Here is a 16,735-nt window from a genome sequence, read left to right as displayed (position 1 = left end):
ACCTTGACACTTTGTCAAGAATACAGGCCGGGTATGGTAATACCAGTGCTTTGGGAAGCTGAGCATGAGAATCGCTTGAGCCCAGCTGTTTGAGACCAGCCTGGGCAACAGCCAGACCCTGTCTCTACCAAAAAAAAAAAAAGGTGTAAGCCAGTTACTTTGTAGAATGTCCCTCAGTTTGGGTTTATCTGATGTTTTGTGATTTATGCCTTTTTGACAGTAACACTATAGGGGTGTTGCTGTGTCCATAACAGTGCATCATATTAGGCAGACCTCATGATGATTTTGTTGTTATTGATGTGTTTTATCACTTGGTTAAGATGGTGTCTGCCAGGTTTCTCCACATTAAAATAATAAATATGTGAAATATTTAAAATATTGAATATGTAATTAAAATATTAAAAAATATTTTGTGGGGAGATACCTTGATATTATAACATATTCCTGATCCCCACCATATGTTCACCCATGGATTTAGCACCCATTAATGATTATTGCCAGAATCTATTGTTGTGGGAGTTGCCGAATATCTTATGATATTTAAATGTTTAAAGTTAAAATATGGTCTTTTCATTAAATTTCCTTTGTTCTGGCTGGGTGCAGTGGCTCATGCCTGTAATTCCAGCACTTTGGGAGGCTGAGGCAGGAGGATCACCTGAGGTCAGTAGTTCAGTACCAGCCTGGCCAACATGACGAAACCTTGTCTCTACTAAAAATTAAAAAACTAGCTGGACAGGATGGTGCATGCCTGTTGTCCCATCTACTTGGGAGCTGGAGGTTGCAGTGAGCCAAGATGGTGCCACTGTACTCCAGCCTAGGCGACAGTGAGACTCAGTCTCAAAAAAAAAAAAATTCCTTCATTCTGGATTTATTATTTAGCAGTCTACTGTGGGGTAGAGCTTTCCTTTCTCCTTTATTTATTACTTATGTAGATACTCATTTGTTGCAAAATTTCAAATCAGTACAGACTCTTGGATTCCTATTGTATTCAGAGGATAACAATCTAGTTATTTATTTTGATGTTCAAATTGTCCTTTAGTTGGCCACAGTAACCCTTTCAAGCTAGTACTCGGTGTCTTTTGGACATATCCTCATTCTTACTTGATCACTTCCTCACTTTATGGTACAAGATTTTTTCTAGGATTGTGTTATATGTTTCCTGCTCTAGTCCTGGACTCAGCCATTTTTCCAAGAACCCTGGTTCCTTTTAGTAGACAGTGAGATCTGGATGCTATGTGTGCTCCCAGATCTAGACCCTTGCAGTGGACAGAGCTAAGAATATATGCAAATACATACATATGTACACACATATCAGTTTTAGTATTTATAAGTATTCAAAATCTTGAGTTTATAATGATTCTTCCAATTGCAGCCCAGCACCACAGGGTTTATTATAGCCTTCTCCCTTTCCATATTTGTAATTCCGTGAGGAACCTGACTTCTGTTCTTGGGGGGTTCTGGCCAACAGTGCAACTGTGGAGTGCGCCCCTCCAGTTACACCAGCTCACAGCTATGCTTCATTCATGGGAACTCTCCCCATCTGCTGAATATCACACCTGAAAGCTCAGTTCCAATTAAGGGGAAACAAGGAGGAGGAAAGACCTGGTGGAAAGCTTGGTTCTCTTCATGTGTCCCCCTCCCTGCTACTCCCCAGCCCCGATGTATTCCAGGAATTACTTATCTGTATTACCAGTCCCTGTGACATTTCCTAGACCAAGGAGATTATAAAAGTATAGAGAAGAATGTTTGAAAGATAAAATAAGTGGTTGACTGGATCAGATTTTACTGAGAGGTCAAACAAGGTGAGGATTTAAAATAAATTGGCAACATGGATATGTTTTGTGACCGTAATAAGTTTGCAAGTCTTCCTGTAATCAAGAACTGTTAATAATAGAATTATAGAATGTGATTTGGAGATCATTTAATTACAAGGAATAGAAAACTGTTCAACTAGCTTAAACAAAAATTAGAATTTGTGGAAGGATAGAAGGGCAGCCCACTGGCATATAAAGTCCATGAAGGCAAAGGTTTCTTTAATAAACTTTCATTAAGATAAAATTCACATACCATAAAATATACCTCAGCACAGGGATTTTTTTATGTTTTGTTTAAATTAATACTGTATTCCCAGTGCTAGAATAGTATAGGACATGTAATAGCACTAAGTATTTGTTGGACAAATAAATGAATAAATAAAGAATTAAAGGGCGAGACATACGAGGAGCATCAATCACCACATGTATTAGTCTCCTAAGGCTGCCATTATAAATAACCACAAACTAGATGGATTAAAAACAACAGAAGTTCATTCTCACAGTTAAACAGGCCAAAAGTCCAAAACCAAGCTGTCAACAGGGCCACATACATTCTCTTTAACGGAAGATCCGTCCTTGCCTCTTCAGTTTCTGATAACTCCCGGCTTTCCTTGGCCTCAGGCACCATACCCCCAACCTCTGCCTCTGTCTTCATGTGACCTTTGCTGTGTTTCTGTTCTCTCCTCCTCTTAGGAGGACGCCAGTTATTGGATTTAGGGCTCACCCTAATCAAGTGTGATCTCAACCCTTAACTAAGGAAATCTGCAAAGAGCCTATTTTTAAATAAAGTCACATTCCGAGGTTTCAGGTGGATGTGAATTTGGGGGGAACACTGTTCAACTACACCATTATTCTCACTACCTTTCCCTGGTCTTATGGTCTCTCACTTGCTTCTTTCTGTAGATTTGCATAATTCTCAGTGTGGACACACTCGTGTTATCCAAAAGTGAACGATCCTAGCTCTGACTTATATCAACCCTACTTCTGGTGTTCAGTCAAGAATCTGATCTGTCTTAGGTCATTTTTTTCCTTGTCTAGTTAGTTGGTAAGACTGATTGGGACTGATAGGAGAGTTCATAAGAATAACGTGCTACATGAATGGGGTTGGGGATGAGTGGTGTTTCTTTTACAAACCCAGACAGAATCTCTGTTCTACACCCATATTACTACAGGATAATGAACAAATGGAAATAATATGTGTGCATGCCACCACACAGGTCCTGATTTTGTTTTGTTTTGTTTTGTTTTTAAGTAGAGACAGGGTCTCATTATGTGGCCTAGGCTGGTCTCAAACTCCTGAGCTCAAGCAGTCTGTCCACCTTGGCTTCCCAAAGTGCTGGCATTACAGGTGTGAGCCACTACACCCAGCCAGAATTCTTAAATCTTGAGTTTTTCATTGTCATTGAAAATTATCAAAAGAGTTGGCTACAGCTTGGCCATCCTTTTTATATTAATATGGTTGGAGTCAGATTTTTATAACCTGTATAGACCTTTGAATCATCCAGTACATCTAGCTCCTGATTATGGATGGGAAAACTGAGAACTAGAAAGGCATGATTCTCATACTATAGCATGCATCAAAATCACTTGAAAGACTTGATTCTTGGGCCCCACTGCCAGTTTCTGATTGAGTGGGTCTGGAATGAGACCAAGGAATTTGTCTGCATGCCTCCTCTTCTTCTTTCTTCTTTCTTCCTCCTCTTCCTTCTCTTCTCCTTCTCCTCCTCTTCCTCCTTCTCTCTCTGTCTCCTCCTTCTCCTCCTCCACCTTCTCTTCCCCCTCCTTCTCTTCCTTCTTTCTCCTTCTCCTTCTCTTCCTTCTTTCTCCTTCTCCTCCTTCTCCTTCTCTTCCTTCTTTCTCCTTCTCCTCCTCCTCCTCCTTCTCTTCCGTCTTTCTCCTCCTCCTCCTCCCCCTGACTTCGACAGGGTTCTCCTCCGCCGCCGCCTCTGCCTCTTCCATCTCCTCTGCCGCCGCTGCCTCCCCCTCCTCCTCTTCCTCCTCCTCCTCCTCCTTGCTTCGACAGGGTCTCTCACTCTGTTGCCCAGGCTGGAGTGCAGTGGCGTGAACACAGCTCACTGCAGCCTTGACCTCCTGGGTTCAGCCTCCCAAGTGACTGGAAGTACAGCTGCATGCCACCATGCCTGGCTATTTTTTAAAGTTTTTGTAGAGATGAGGGTCTCAGTATGTTGCCCAGGTTAGTCTAACTCCTGGGCTCAAACTGTCTTCCCATCTGGGCCTCCCAAAGTGCTGGGATTACAGGCATGAGCCAGTGTGCCTGGCCAGAATTTGCATTTCTAACAAGTTCTCATTGGATACTGATAGTACAGGTCTAGGGGTCACACTTCTGAGAACCACCAGACTGACGGAACTGTCTGTGACCACACTTTTAGATAGTGGCTGAGTGGGGACTAGAACCCAAGGTTCCTATTTCTTTTTCTCATATAAGGGTTCTTAGTATTTCTCCTTCCTTCCTTCCTTTTCTTTCTTTCCTTCCTTCCTTCCTTTCTTCTTTTCTTTTCTTTTCTTTTTCTTTCCTTTCCTTTTCTTTTCTTTTCTTTTTCTTTTTTTGAGACAGTTTTGCTCTTGTTGCCCAGGCTAGAGTGCAGTGGCGTGATCTCGGCTCACTGCAACCTCCGCCTCCTGGGTTCAAGCGATTCTCTGCCTCAGTCTTCTGAGTAGCTGGGATTACAGGTGCCCGCCACTGTGCCCGGCTAATTTTTGTATTTTTAGTAGAAACAGGGTTTCACCGTGTTGGCCAGGTTGGTCTCAAACTCCTGACCTCAGGTGATCCGCCCACCTCGGCCTCCCAAAGTGCTGGGATTACAGGCATGAGCCACCATGCCCTGCCTGGTTCTTAGTATTTCTTATGTAGAATGGAGGTTGGAGCCAGGCATGGTGGCTCACACCTGTAATCCTATCACTTCGGGAGGCTGAGGTGGGAGGATGGCTTGAGCCTAGGAGTTTGAGATCAGTCTGGGCAACATGGCAAAACCCTGTGTATTAGTTCTCTTGCTGCTATAAATAATTACCGAAACTGGGTAATGTATAAAGAAAAGAGGTTTAATTCACTCACAGTTCTGCATGGCTGGGGAGGCCTCAGGAAAGGTGGAAGGCGCCTCTTCACAGGGTGGCAGGAGAGAGAAATGAGAGCTGAGCGAAGGGGGAAGCCCCTTATAAAACCGTCAGATCAAATGAGAACTCACTGTCATAAGAACAGCATGGGGGAAACCACCCCTGTGATTCAATTATCTCTACCTGGTCCCACCCTTGACACATGGGTATTGCGGGATCTGGCCAGCAGCCCGCAATGCAATGGGGCTCTCTCTTTGTTCCCAGGCAGATTGGTAGGTTGAGAAATAATAGACACACACAAGATAGTGAAAGCTGGGTCCAGGGGGGTCACTGTCTTCTGGTCCCGCGGTGCCAACAATGCACTGGATATACCAGCATTTATTAGTTTAGTGAGGGCGGGGGTAGGTTAGTGAGGGATTTAGGGTCATTTGATTATGAGGTGAGATGGTCACATGGGGATGAAATAATTCTTTAGCATAACATTTGTATGTAGAAGTATAGTACATTTGTACGTAGAAGTACAGTATACAGAGATAAGAATTTACAATATAGTGTGTGCATCAGTAATTTCTAATAGAGCCTTAAAACAGAAACACAGTCTTTCCATAACCTATGATTAGCAAGATATTAATCAGCAGTAACAGTTGCAGCAAAAGCTGGTTACAAACAATCCATAGAAACAGGATGTGAAGCTAGACAACTGGTTAGACCAGAAATTCTCAGAAGGGGAGTATGTCTTAACCCTAAAGAGGCCTAGAAGAGCCGTGGCAAGATGAGGGCGTTTATAGCCCTATCTTATCCATGTGGACAGGCACCCCCAGTGCGTCCGTTTATAGGCTCTCCACAAGGGTCGCATTCTGTTCCCAGAGCTATGAACATCTGCTTTTCTGGGATAGGAATCTTGGTGATGTGAATCCTCCGTGATTGCACATCCATTCATAGGCTCTTTGCAGGGGGAAGCACATCACACACTGTTGGCTCGTTCTGGCAGTCCAACCTGGCATTGTCTTTACACAATCCTGCATGCAATTTTGTATTTACAATAATCAGGAGCATTTCATCTTTTATTCCGTAGCAATAGTTTCAGGGGGTCTCCCTACACATGGGGATTATTACAATTCAAGGTAAGATTTTGGCAGGGACACAGCCAAACCGTATCATCCACCTTCTACAAAGAATACAAAAAATTGGCCAGCCATGGTAGAGTGTGCCTGTAATCCCAGCTACTTAGGAGGCTGAGGTGGGAGGATCGCCTGAGCCTGGGAGGTCGAGGCTGCAGTGAGCTGAGATGATGCCACTGCACTTCCACCTTGCGCAACAGTGAGACCCTATCTCAAAAAAAAAAAAAGAGGTTGGCAAACAAGGGCCCATGGTTCAATTCTGGCCTGCCACTTACTTATTATTACAGTATTAGTATATACATTCTAATATATACATATTAGTGTTAGTATTGTTACATATGTTCAAAGACCCCCCCCCCCCCCCGGGGATGTCTGAAACCACAGAGAGTACCAAACCCTATGATACTATGTTTTTTCCTATGCATGCATACCTGTGATAAAGTTTAATTTATAAATTAGGCAAAGAGGTGAACAACAACAATAGAATAATTATAACAACATACTGTAATAAAAGTTATGTGAATGTGATCTCTCTCTCAAAATATATTCTTGTTCTGTACTCACCTATTTTTCGATGGTGGTAACTGAATCCACAGAAAGCAAAACTGTGGTTGATGGGGAACTACTGTACTTATTGAGATATAATTCACATACCAAAAACTTCACTCTTTTAAAGTATACAGTTCAGTAGTTTATTTACAGAGTTGTTCAACTATTACCACTGTCTTAATTCCAGAATATGTTCAACATCCCCAAAAGAAACCCAACATTCATCTGCAGACTACTTATTCCCCTCCCTGGCAACCACTATCTTTTTCTGTTTCTGTGGATTTGCTTATTCTGCGTAGAAATGGAATCAGATAATATTTGGTCTTTTGCATCTGGCTTCTTTCATTTTATAACATAATGTTTTTCAGGCTCATCTATTTTGTAACATGTACCAGTACTGCTTTCTTTCATTGCCAAGTAAATAATTAGCTGAGCATGGTGTCATGCACCTGTAGTCTCAGCTACTTGGGAGGCTGAGTCAGGAGGATCCTTTCAGGCCAGGAGTTCAAGTCTAGCCTGGGCAATATAGTGAGACTCTGTCTCTTAAGAAAATTCACATAAAAATAATTCATTCATCAATTAATGAACATTTGGATTGTTTCTACTTTTTGACTCTAATGAGTAATACTACTCTGCACATTTGTGTACAAGACTTTGTATGGACATATGTTTTTAATTCTCTGGGGTATATACCTGGGAGTCAAATTGCTAAGTCAATGGTAGCTCTATGTTTAACCCTTGAAGAACTCCAGGACAGTTTTCATAGTAGCTGCACTTTTTTACACTTCTGCCAAGATAAATGGCCAGCAGTGTGTGAGTGCTCTGATTTCTCGCCATCCTCGTTAACACTTGTTATTGTCTTTTTGATTATAGCCATCCATTTCTATGTGAAGTGGTGTCTCATTGTGATTTTGATTTGCATTTCCTAATGGTTAATGTTGAGCATCATCTCATGTCCTTGAAAAAAGTAAAATAGACGTCCCTCTTCAAAGATTTTCCTCCCCATCTAATTAGGAATAAATAGTAACTTCTCTTAAAAGCAAAATTTATTCAAAGACCGGTGCTAACATTCTTAAATATCTGCTAGCCGTAATAAAGAAATCAATGTACTTTATGTTCTTAGCTCCCTCAATTTAGCCTAAATATTTGCCCTGGCATGCTTATACTGGTCCAAGGAAGCATTAGGTCGTAGTCTGTTCCTCTTCCTTATTTAAAAGTGTTTTTATCTTTCTCAGCATTCCACAAGTTAACTTCCTCCTTCCTTTGTTCTCCTCTACCTTTGCCTCTTTTAAAAAGTTCTAAGTTGCTAGCCAGTTGGGACAAATAACAGAATGTGAGGTCCCGTTCCAGCCAATGGAAACCAGACACAGCAGTAGGGTGGACTTGTCAGATTATAAATGACTCTGTCTCCTTTGTTCGGTGTACTCTCGTGACACAGCTACTGGCAAGTGTACCCTTTCTGCAGAAAGTAAAAATGGCCTTACTAAATAAATTAAATTTATGTTCAAGTGCTGTTTCTTTATGGCACCAGAGAACAAGCATTTCAAACATCCTTATTGGCCATTTGCATATTTTCTTTGGAGAAATATCTGTTCAGATCCTTTGCCGTTTTAAAAATTGGGTTGCCTTTTTGTTGTTGATTTATAAGAATTGTTTATATTGTCTGGACACTAGACTCCTATCAGATACATTATTTGTAAATATTGTCTCCCATTGCGTGGGCTGTCTTTGCACCCTCTTGGTAGTATGTTTTGCAGCACAACAGTTTTTCATCCTGATGATTTTTATGTTTGTTTGTTTGTTTCAGACAGAGTATTGCCCTGTAGCCCAGGCTGGAATATAGTGGCGCGATCTCGGCTCAGTGTAGTCTCTGCCTCCCCTGGGTTCCAGCGATTCTTCTGCCTCGGCTTCCCGGGTAGCTGGGATTACAGGCATGCCCTGCCATGCCTTGCCCAGTTTTCAAGTCCTTCACTTATTTTGTTAAATTATTCCTCCAAGTATTTTATTCTTTTGTATACTATGACGAATGGAATTGTTGACTTTATTACATTTTTATATTGTTCATTGCTAGTGTATAGAAATATACCTTTTTGATAAGTTTTTTATATCCTGGGATCTTGCTGACCTCATTAGCTCTTAGGATGTTTTTGTAGATTTCATAGGATTTTCTGTATATAAGATCATAAGATACTCAGCTCACAAGATCATGAGAGGGAATTTTACTGATTCCTTTCCTATCTGAATGCCATTTATCTTGCCAGTTTCCCTGGCTACAATCTCTGGTAAAATGGTGTATTGTATTTATTAAATTTTTATGTTGAACCACCCTTGCATTCTAGGGAAGATCTCTCCTGGTCATGGTGTATAATCCTAATTATATGTCGATAGATTTGGTTTGGTAGTTTTTAGGATTTTGTATTTATATTCCTATGGGATAGTCTGTGATTTTCATTTTGAGACAGGGTCTCGCTCTGTCACCCAGGCTAGAGTGCAGTGGAGTGAACACAGCTCACTGCAGCCTCAACCTTCCAGGCTCAAACCATACTCCCAAGTATCTGGGACCACAGGTGCACACCACCATGCCTGGCTAATTTTCTTATTTTTTGTGGAGGTGGGGTCTTACTATGCTGCACAGGCTGGTCTTGAACACCTGGGCTCAAGCAATCCCCCCACTTCAGGCTCCTAAAGTGTTGGATGACGAGCGTGAGCCATCACACTTGGCTGTCTTTTTTTTTTTTTTTTTTTTTTTGGTACCCTTTGGTTTTGATGTCAGAGTAATAATGGCCTTCTAAATGAGTAAGTGTTCCTTCTTTTTTGGGGGCGGGGGGGATGAGGAGAAGGATTCTTTTTTTTTTTTTAATTTTTTTAGTATTTATTGATCATTCTTGGGTGTTTCTCGGAGAGGGGGATTTGGCAGGGTCATAGGACAATAGTGGAGGGAAGGTCAGCAGATAAACATGTGAACAAAGGTCTCTAATTTTCCTAGGCAGAGGGCCCTGCTGCCTTCCTCAGTGTTTGTGTCCCTGAGTACTTGAGATTAGGGAGTGGTGATGACTCTCAACGAGTATGCTGCCTTCAAGCATCTGTTTAACAAAGCACATCTTGCACCGCCCTTAATCCATTTAACCCTTAATGGACACAGCACATGTTTCAGAGAGCACGGGGTTGGGGGTAAGGTTATAGATTAACAGCATCCCAAGGCGGAAGAATTTTTCTTAATACAGAACAAAATGGAGTCTCCTATGTCTACTTCTTTGTACACAGACAGTAACAATCTGATCTCTCTTTTCCCCACATTTCCCCCTTTTCTGTTCGACAAAACCGCCATTGACATCATGGCCCGTTCTCAATGAGCTGTTGGGTACACCTCCTAGACAGGGTGGAGGCCGGGAGAGGGGCTCCTCACTTCCCAGATGGGGCGGCCGGGCAGAGGCGCCCCCCCCAACCTCGCAGATGGGGCGGCTGGCCGGGCGGGGGCTGCCCCCACCACCTCCCGGACGGGGTGGCTGGCCGGGCGGGGGCTGCCCCGCCACCTCCCTGACGGGGCGGCTGGCCGAGCGGAGGGGCTCCTCACTTGTCAGACGGGGCGGCTGGTCAGAGATGCTCCTCACCTCCCGGACGGGGTGACGGCGGGGCAGAGACACTCCTCAGTTCCCAGATGGGGTCACGGCCGGGCAGAGGCGCTCCTCACATCCCAGACGGGGCGGCGGGGCAGAGGCGCTCCCCACATCCCAGACGATGGGCGGCCGGGCAGAGATGCTCCTCACTTCCTAGACGGGATGACGGCCGGGAAGAGGTGCTCCTCACTTCCCAGACTGGGCAGCCAGGCAGAGGGGCTCCTCACATCCCAGACGATGGGCGGCGGGGCAGAGACACTTCTCACTTCCTAGATGGGGTGGCGGCTGGGCAGAGGCTGCAATCTTGGCACTTTGGGAGGCCAAGGCAGGCAGCTGGGAGGTGGAGGTTATAGCGAGCCGAGATCACGCCACTGCACTCCAGCCTGGGCAACATTGAGCACTGAGTGAGCGAGACTCCGTCTGCAATCCCGGCACCTCGGGAGGCCGAGGCTGGCAGATCACTCGTGGTCAGGAGCTGGAGACCAGCCCGGCCAACACGGCGAAACCCCGTCTCAACCAAAAAATGCAAAAACCAGTCAGGTGTGGCAGCGCGCGCCTTTGGCAGGCTGAGGCAGGAGAATCAGGCAGGGAGGTTGCAGTGGACCGAGATGGCGGCAGTACAGTCCAGCCTCGTCTCGGCATCAGAGGGAGACCGTGCAAAGAGGGAGAGGGAGAGGGAGAGGAAGAGGAGGGAGAGGAGGGAGAGGGAGAGGGAGAGGGAGAGGAGGGAGAGGGAGAGGGAGAGGAGGGAGAGGGAGAGGAGGGAGAGGGAGAGGGAGAGGAGGATTCTTTAAACATTGGATTGGTAGACTTCACCTTGAAGCCATGTGGTACTGGGCTTTTCTCTGTGAGACTTTTGATTACTGATTCAATTCCTTGTTACAGGCCTATATAGATTTTGTTTCTTGAATCCGTTTTTGGTAGTTTGTGTCATTCTAGGAATTTGTCTATTTAGTCTAGGTTATCTAATTTATTACCATGTAATTGTTCATACTATTCTCTTATAATCTTTTCTATGTGTCAAGTTAGTAGTAGTCTGTTCTTTGATTCCTGATTGTAATAATTTGAGTCTTCTCTGTTTTTTTTCTTTGGTTGATCTAGCTAAAGGTTTGCCATTTTTGTTGATCTTTTCAAAGAACCAACTTTTGCTTTAGTTGATAGTCTCTCTCTTTTTTTTTGAGATGGACTCTCGTTCTTTCTCCCAGGCTGGAGTGCAGTGGCTCAATCTCGGCTCACTGCTACCTCCGCCTCCCAGGTTCAAGCAATTCTCTTGTCTCAGCCTCCTGAGTAGCTGGGACTACAGGCACGTGCCACCACACCCAGCTAGTTTTTGTATTTTGGGTAGAGATGGGGTTTCACCATGTTAGCCAGGCTGGTCTCTAACTCCTGACATCAAGTGATCCACCCACCTCACCTTCCCAAAGTGCTGGGAATACAGGCGTGAGCCACCGCGCAGGCCTCTGTTGCATTTATTTCCACTCTAGTTTTTATTATTTTCTTCTTTCTGTTTACTGTGGATAAAGTTTTTTGGTTTTGGTTTTTTTTCAGGTAGAAGATTAGGTTGTTAATTTGAGGTCTTTATTTTATATATATGTGTGTGTGTGTGTACATATATATATATATATATATATATATATATAATTTTTTTTTTTTTTGGTCTCCCAGGCTGGAGTGCAGTGGCGTGATCTCAACTCAGTGCAACCTGTGCTTCCGAGGTTCAAGTGATTCCTCTGCCTCAGCCTCCCAAGTAGCTGGGATTACAGGCATTCACTGCCACACTGGGCTAGTTTTTGTATTTTTAGTAGAAACAGGGTTTCACCACATTGGCCAGGCTAGTCTTGAACTCCTGACCTCAGGTGATCTGCCCACCTCAGCCTCCCAAAGTGCTGGGATTACAGGCGTGAGCCACCGTGCCCGGCCTGAGGTCTTTATTTTTAAACACAGATGTCTACAGCTATACATTTCCATTTGAGCATTGCCTTTGCTACATCCTATGCATTTTTGCTGCTGCTTGTTTTTACTTTTTCTAAATGGTTAGGAAAAAACTTAAGACTTAGTGACACATGAAAAGTATATGAAACTCAGATTTTATTGTACATAAATAAGGTTTTGTTGGAACAGAGCCACATCCTTTTGTTTACATGTTGTCTATAGTTAATTTTCATCCTAGAGTGGCTGAGTTGAGTAGTTGCAACAGAGACCTTCTGGCTGGTAAAGCCTAAAATGTTGACTCTTTTGGTCCTTTGCAGAAAACAATTATTGACCACTTTATCTGAGGTGTCTTCAATTTCTATCTCTGATTTTTAAGTATTCTTCTAGACAAATTTAACAGTATATGTGCAAAGGCCTAATTTTTTAAAAGATTTTTGTGACATTAATGTTTTAAAGAATTTTTTCTAAGGAAAAAATGATGTCTGCGAACATTCATTTTATAAGACTGTACGATGAGACCGGGTGCGGTGGCTCATGCCTGTGATCCCAGCACTTTGGGAAGCCGAGGCGGGCGGATCATGAGGTCAGGAGATCGAGACCATCCTGGCTAACATGGGGAAACCCTGTCTCTACTAAAAATACAAAAAATTAGCCAGGCGTAGTGGCGGGTACCTGTAGTCCCAGCTACTTGGGAGGCTGAGGCGGGAGAATGGCGTGAACCTGGGAGGCGGGGCTTGCAGTGAGCCGAGATCGCGCCACTGCACTCTAGCCTGGGCAAGAGAGCGAGACTCCGTCTCAGAAAAAGAAAGAAAGACTGTACAATGAGAAATCTGTGTGAAAAAAATTGAAATGCCAAAATGTTTAGAAAGAAGAATATTTGATAAGTTAGAATTCCAGCAATTTAAGTGGAAAAAGTGTATCCTGGGCAGGTGCAATGGCTCACACCTGTAATTCAAACACTTTGGAAAGCCAAGGCAGGAGGATCACTTGAGGCCAGGAGTTTGATACCAGCCTGGGCAACATAGTGAGATCCTGTCTCTACCAAAAAAAAAGTACATTCTAAAACTGTAGATACAATATAGTCTCATAACAAATAGGAGCTAAGCTGTTAATGATTGTTTCTTTTTTTAAAAAAAGGATTAGTTCTTGATCGCACCAGTCCAAATGCTTTTCATTTTCTACTTTTGTCTTTTCTCCCCTAATTGTAATAAGGAATAAAACATACTATGGTGCGTATGTATGTGCGTGTGCGTTGTGGGGAAAACCTGTCCTCTGTCTTACTGCTCCTGCTGTATAAATTCTTTTTGATTTTCGTAGCTGAAACTAATCTTTTCCTTCTCTTCCACATTTTGACATTCTTTGTAACTTGTTTGTAGGGCTTAACTTTTGATCTGTGTGGTGGTATGTTTATATCTTGTTTCTCCTACGGGACTGCAGTTTCGTTGAGGATACAGTCTTTATCTCAATCTTTATCTTTCATGCATGTAGAATGTTTGATTTTTAAATTTCTCTCCTCAGATGCAGTGGCTCATGCCTGTAATCTCAGCACTTTGGGAGGTGGAGGCGGGCGGATCACCTGAGGTCAGGAGTTCAGGACCAGCCTGGTCAACATGGCGAAACCCCGTCTCTACTAAAAATACAAAAATTAGCCAGGTGTGGTGGCACATGCCTGTAATCGCAGCTACTTGGGAGGCTGAGGCAGGAGAATCACTTGAACCTGGGAGGCGGAGATTGCAGTGAGCCAAGATCGCGCCATTGCACTCCAGCCTGGGCAACAACAGCAGAACAGCAGAACTCTGTCTCAAAAAAAAAAAAAAAAAAGAAAGAAAGGCTGGGCGCAGTGGTGCACGCCTGTAATCCCAGCACTTTGGGAGGCCAAGGTGGGCAGATCACGAGGTCAGGAGTTTGAGACCAGCCTGACCAGCATGGTGAAACCCTGTCATGGTGGCACGCTTGTAATCCCAGCTACTCGGGAGGCTGAGGTAGGAGAATCGCTTAAACCTGGGATGCGAAGGTTGCAGTGAAGAGATTACAGGCTGCACTCCATCCTGGGTGACCAAGCAAGACTGTGTTTCAGAATAAAATAATCTTCCAGTTGTTTTTTTTTTTTCTTCAACATGTCTTCTGTTATTTAAAAAAGACATTTTCTTGAGCTCTTTCATTGGACGAGAGCTGCTGGCCAAAAACTGTGTATATAGTAGGGAAAACAAGGGTCTATGTGGTTAAGACATAAACACAGTTAAGAGAAGTAGCACAAAATATAAATAAATAATATTAATAATTATAGAATTACAATTTTGAGCACAAATGGGGCAGAGCCACAAATAGTCAAAATTTACTGTGAAATATTGTTGCATTGTCTGTATATTTGGGGTGAATAATTGAGAGGCAACTCTTCAACAGCCTGTTACTCCAGACAGGGGTAGAAACTAGTGAGTACAGCAAAAGGCCTTTGAACTATAAAGTCCATACCTTAAAGCTATTGTACTTTTCTGTGTGAACTCCAGCATTTTTATTCTTTGGCAAATGTCTAATACATACAAAAGATTGTAAGTATTCAAAAAGCCAGTGGTATAGAGTTCTTTGGTATGGAGAAAATAGCCAATGTTTTATTGTATTAATAACAATTCTAAAATTCATGTTAAATTTAAATTTTTGGCCAGGCGCAGTGGCTTACGCCTGTAATCCCAACACTTTGGGAGGCCAAGGCAGGCGGATCACTTGAGGTCAGGAGTTTGAGACCAGTCTGGCCAACATGGTGAAACTTTGTCTCTACTAAAAATAAAAAAATTAGTCGGGTATGGTGGCACAGGCCTGTAGTCCCAGCTACTCGAGAGGCTGAGGCAGAAGAATCACTTTTACTCAGGAGGCGGAGGTTGCAGTGAACCGAGATCACCCCACTGCACTCCAGCCTGGGCAACAGAGAGAGGCTCCATCTCAAGAAACGTAATAAATAAATAAATGTATTTACATTTTTTATTCTGTTTCTATAGTCACCATCAATTTACATATTTCTCAATATACTTCATAAGTGTAAAACATAAAGGAATACGGCTGTCATCTGCCTTAGCCAGCCATGATATAGGTCAAGCTTTTATTATATGTAGTAATGTTTTGAGGAACATAATTGAAACTTTATTTTATTTTGGACTCAAATAGGTGGAAGATTGTTATTACTATGTTTTGAGACAGAGTCTTGCTTTGTTGCCCAGGCTGGAGTGCAGTGGCATAGTACGCTCGTGGCTCAGTACAACTCCCACCTCAGTCTCCCGAGTAGCTTGGACTACAGGTACGTGCCACCACACTTGGCTACTTTTTGTAGAGACAGGGTTTTGCCATTGTTGCCCAGGCTGGTCTTGAACTCCCAAGGTCAAGTGATCCACCCACCTCAGCCTCCCAAAGTTGTGGGATTACAGGTGTGAGCCACCACGCCCAGCCTGAAGATTATTTTATAAGTGTGATTTTTTTTAAGTGGCTGTGTAGTCCCAAAGCTATAATTAGCTGAAATAATACTGTAATGTTTAAAACTTATTTAGTTATCCCTGAGGTCATCAGCACAAATCCTGAAATAGAAAATATAGTAACGATATACTTAGAAATTGAAATAGAAATAGAAAAAGCTTACAGAAAATCAGCATTGGCAATAACCATGGAAAACATTTTATAATGTGGTTATACTGTTATCTTTTGCAGAGATAACAGACAGGTTTAAATTTTATTTATTTATTTATTTATTTCAGGGGGAGACGAGGTCTCAGTCTGTTGCCCAGGCTGGAGTGCGGTGGTGTGATCTCCGCTTACCGCACCCTCCGCCTCCCAGGCTCAATTGATCCTCCCACCTCAGTCTCCTGAGTAACTGAGACTGCAGGAGCGCTCCCAGCTAATTTTGTATTCTCAGTAGATATGGGGGATTCGCCACATTGCCCAGGATGGTCTCGATCTCCTGGACTCAAATGATCCGCCCAACTCAGCCTCCCAAACTGCTGGGGTCAAAGGCTTGAGCCACTGCACCCAGTCTAGTTTTTTATCTTATATGCTGCTTGGATACCTTTGCTGGTCAAGGCTCTGTGACAAAGAGTGCCTTAATTGCTTGGTAATGTCTACTCTGGGCCCACGATCTAGGAATGGTAGCCCATATGCCAGGTATTTATTATTGCTGCAAAATATTGCTTATTATACACATTAAAATCTATTTGCAAAGCTAACTATGCACGTTAAGTTTATTCCTAATTCTACTGAAATTATCAGACAGAAAACTGGACGGGCGCGATGGCTTAGGTCTGTAATCCCAGCACTTTTGGAGGCTGATGTAGGTGGATCACTTGAGGTCAGGAGTTCAAGACCAGCCTCGCCAACATGGTGAAACCTCATCTCTGTTGAAAATACAGGAAAAATTAGCCAGCCTTGGTGGTGGGCACCTGTATCCCAACTACTCAGGAGGCTAAGGCATGAGAATTGCTTGGACTCAGGAGTCGGAGGTTGCAGTGAGCCATCCCTGCACTCCAGCCTGGACGACAGAGCAAAACTGTCTCACAAAAAAAGAAGAAAACTTAGTGGCTGTTAACACTGAAAATACGTACATTGAAATAGTGTATCAAATTCAAGTGAATAGCTTGTAATAAAGTGTTAA

General features: G+C 43.2%; 1 protein-coding gene across 5 annotated transcripts in view; it reads left to right on the top strand.

Moving 5' to 3' along the window:
• Window positions 1-16,735, top strand: part of LYPLA1 (lysophospholipase 1) — a 54,966-nt gene that overhangs the window by 6,117 nt on the left and 32,114 nt on the right. The window contains exon 2 of one of the 5 annotated variants that reach the window (XM_055116556.2): window positions 15,318-15,394. The exons of the other annotated variants lie outside the window; for them this stretch is intronic. The gene's annotated coding sequence lies outside the window, so the exon portion shown is untranslated. The remainder of the gene's footprint in view (window positions 1-15,317; window positions 15,395-16,735) is intronic. 5 annotated transcript variants of the gene reach the window in all.

Source organism: Pan paniscus, chromosome 7 (assembly GCF_029289425.2).
Source record: "Pan paniscus chromosome 7, NHGRI_mPanPan1-v2.0_pri, whole genome shotgun sequence".
NCBI lineage: Eukaryota > Metazoa > Chordata > Mammalia > Primates > Hominidae > Pan > Pan paniscus.
This window is presented reverse-complemented; position numbering and strand designations above follow the sequence as displayed.